The sequence below is a fragment of the Zeus faber genome (assembly GCF_960531495.2).
Source record: "Zeus faber genome assembly, chromosome: 5".
NCBI classification, from domain to species: domain Eukaryota; kingdom Metazoa; phylum Chordata; class Actinopteri; order Zeiformes; family Zeidae; genus Zeus; species Zeus faber.
In genome coordinates this window covers 27,134,352-27,138,590 of record NC_137192.1, presented here as the reverse complement: position 1 = coordinate 27,138,590, position 4,239 = coordinate 27,134,352, and positions in this window count along the sequence as shown.

Below are 4,239 nucleotides of genomic sequence, written 5' to 3'. Positions count from 1 at the left end.
AGGGGAAAAAAACAAATTGTTTGTAAGATGTATGAAAGCTGCGGAAGGATGTTTCTCATCTGCAGCTCTATAGGCGTGCCCCCGCATTGACAACGACAATGTCGCAGAGGAAGTTGGTGTGGCCCGTATGGTTGACGTTTAGTGTAGTTACACCCCTAAACCATTAGGGGCAGCCACACACATTGGAGTCTTTGCGTTGTTGTGAAGTTGGTGTAAAGACCCTTTGTCAGTCCAGTAATAAAAAAAAAAAAACATCTGAAAAGCAAAATATATTGTCTCATGTTATACATTTAATATTTATATTATTATATTTACATTATTATATTAACTTTTCATGCAACAACTAAGTGAGTTCCTTAATCAGTGAGTTCCCAACTAACTGAAATGACTTTGATGCAATTCTACAACAGACAATACAAACAAGACCCTGGTAAAATAAATACTTAGGGAGGATATGATGTAATATCCTGATGTCAGTCAGGTGTCTTTTCCCACGGATAGATAGATGGAGAGAGAGAGAGGGGTGGATAGATAGATAGATGGATAGACCGACAGACAGACAGACAGACAGACAGACAGACAGACAGACAGACAGATAGATAGATAGATAGACAGACAGACAGACAGACAGACAAATAGATAGATAGATAGATAGATAGATAGATAGATAGATAGATAGATAGATAGATAGATAGATAGATAGATAGATAGATAGATAGATAGATAGATAGATAGATAGATAGATAGATAGATAGATAGATAGATAGACACACAGACAGACAGACAGACAGGTTGGTAGATAGACAAGACATGTAGGTAGGTAGACAGACTGACAGACAGACGGAAAGGTAGGTAGATAGATCTTCTAGTCCTCCGTGACAGGTTTATATTTAAAAGGAACTCTGTGCTGCTCTGTTTGGAGGGTGTCTGCACTTTGGTTTGAACTGCCAGAAGCACAGACATCTTGATGTAAATAAACTGCTCCTTTTCCACAGTGTCGCATTGAAAGGCACCTCCTCCCATCCCTCTTTCTTTACCTCCTTCACAACGTCAACACAGACTGCAGACTGCAAACATCGGGTTTATTGTCGTATAATGGCACGAAACATATTTTAGATATTTACTCTGTAAATACTGTCTTTTTACACTTGGTTTTTTCCGCCCTACGCTTGCAATCTGCCTTCCTGTTTCCTTTTAGTATTTAAAATATTTTTTCTACCTTTATCTTATATCTTGTATCTGTGCTTAAAACAAACTTTCTGTTCTTATCTGATCCCATAAACACCAGAATATGAGCAGCAGTTCTGAGAGATTTTTTTTTTTAACTTATTTTTGCTTCTGTGGTATGTAGATGGATTACACCAGCACGGCTCAAACGTAGCAGCTGCCTGGAGGTCAGCGCACGCGTGCACACACAAACACACACACACACACACACACACACACACACACACACACACACACACACACACACACACACACACACACACACACTAGACCAGCCTAGACAGGGCTAGCTTTGTTTAGACACAGTCTAGCCAACACCCCCACCTCCTGACACACACAAACACACACACACACACACACACACACACACACACACACACAGCCAACTTCAACACACTTGCGTGCACGCAAATTTTTCTCACACTTTTTTTTTTTAAAGGAGCAGACACAGGGTCAAGGCAGAGTCAGAAAGCGGAACATTTAACGAGCCAGGAGACGGTGCACACACACACGCACGCACACAAACACACACACACACACACACACACACACACACACACACAGACACACACACACACACACACACACACACACACACACACACACACACACACACACACACACACACTGCAGATCTTGAGATGTGAAGAGGCTGATGGTTCAAAGCAGCTCTCACATTCCAGGTCTGTGCTGCTGACTGGACACCATCACACACACACACACACACACACACACACACACACACACACACACACACACACACACACACACACACACACACACACACACACACATAGCAAACAGGAAAGTAAAACGAGAGATTAAAAGAAAGAAATATTAGGGTTTTCTACACAGGATGAGAATGGACGAGAGAGAGAGAGAGCGAGAGAGAGAGGGAGAGAGAGAGAAAAAGAGAGAGAAGTGAACACACTACATTCATAACCATTTTTGGGTTTTTTTATCACCATGAACTCGTCTTGAATTCTGTTTCCTGAGCTGATCAAGCTGACACACACGCACGCGGTTTCCCCTTGCAAAAATATACCATTACCATCTCCACAGCAACGGCCCAGGGGGTTGTACCTGGCTAACGCAAACAAAGTCCACGTAATGAATCGCAAGGTTCCCTCAAAAGCACTCGATGAATGTGACCTCCTGTGGATTCAACATTTTAAAGGGGACAGGTGAAATAAAATGCAGCTGATGAATTGCTGTATTGTCCCTGAAAAAGTTTGGGTTGAACTGGCCTCTAGGCTTTTGGGAGATGAGGTTTTTATCATGCACACATACACACACACACAAACACACACACACACACACACACACACACACACACACACACACACACACACACACACACACACACACACACACTGACCTCATTTCCAGTGGTTCATCCATGCCGTTTAATCCTGTGTTTATCTGTTTTCGTGTCTTTTGTTTTCAGTCACTTTGTGACAAAAAGCCGCTTGTTAAAATCTACTGTCTGAGATTCCCACGATTGCACTGGTGGAAAGTACTGAAGTCGATTTTTCAAGTATCCGTACTTACTTGAGTATATTCCGTTTTGGTGACATTTGAATTTTACTCAACAGCTCTTTGAAGTAAATGTCTATATTTTTCACTCAAATATCGATACTTTTTACATTCGCATGACTTTCTTTTTTTTTTTTTTTATCATGGACTGGACTTATCAAACTGCCCATTTAGGATTGATTATGTCCATATCTTTTTCATTTACTATGACTCCATCTGTAGTATTTAGTCGTAAATCGTAACCAGGATCTGCATGAGCATCATCTGCAGAAAATAAGCCTCTGTTACATCAGGGGACTGCATATGACAAGTACTTTTACTTTTAATACTTATATTAAGTACATTTAAGTGCAAGTACTTGTCTCCTTTTACTCAAGTAGAAAAGTCAATGTGGTACTTTCTTACGAGAGTCGCTTTGCGTCAGGTCATTTGAACTCAAGTAAGATTTCCGATAAAGTTCAGAAGAGTTTCCCAGACAGGTCCAGTTTGAGGGCGGAGCAGGAACTCCAGAAAAGCTGTGAGAGTGGTGTTTAAACTCACCGCACTCCTGCGTCTGAACACAGATGTCATGGTTGTGACTCCCGGAGGCCGGCTGCATACTTCCCTCCCTTTTTCAGATCCCTGCTTCGGACAAAGTCTCCTTCTCCCTAAAAGATCTCCACTCCCAGCGAAGCCTTTACCATTCAGAAGATTGTGCTTAAAAAAAACCAACATAAAATAAAAGCCCAGGCACTGTATTGTAAATCCACCGAGGGGTTTCCCTCAAAGTTCCGTTGGAAGGGAAAAGGTTTTCAGGAAGTACAAAAATAAAATAAAATAAAAAAAGGATGGAGCTGGCGCGAGCTACAGATTCATGACCAGAGCAGAGTGGCTGCGTCCGACCGAGCCCAGCGACCCTGACACACTGACGCCCACAAAACACCAACCCACAACCTCTTTGTCTGCTCGTTTTTCTCACACTCTCATAAACACACACTGTCACATGCGCAAACACACACACACACACACACACACACACACACACACACACACACACACACACACACACACACACACACGCACGCACAAACACATTCCCCCAGTGTCTAGACACACAGAGGGGACAGCTGACTAGACACCCAGCAACCCCCCTCCACACACAAACACATGCACACACACACACACACACGCACACGCACACGCACACGCACACGCACACACACAATAGAAGGGTTAATGGCTGGGAAGAAGGGAGGGCAGAGAGAGAGAGGGAGAGAGACGGACAGAGGAACAGAGGAGAAGAGAGGGGGAGTGGTGGGAGCATCTGGGAGAAACAGATGGGTCACAAGGGCTGGAATGAATAGGAATGATAGACAGAGACAGGGATAGAAAGACAGCGAGAGAGGTGACCAAACAGAAAAAAAAACCACACCAAACTTCTTGGTATCGGTCTGATTCTTGTTAAACGACAGGTTCCAGATCAATTCATGTAATTGG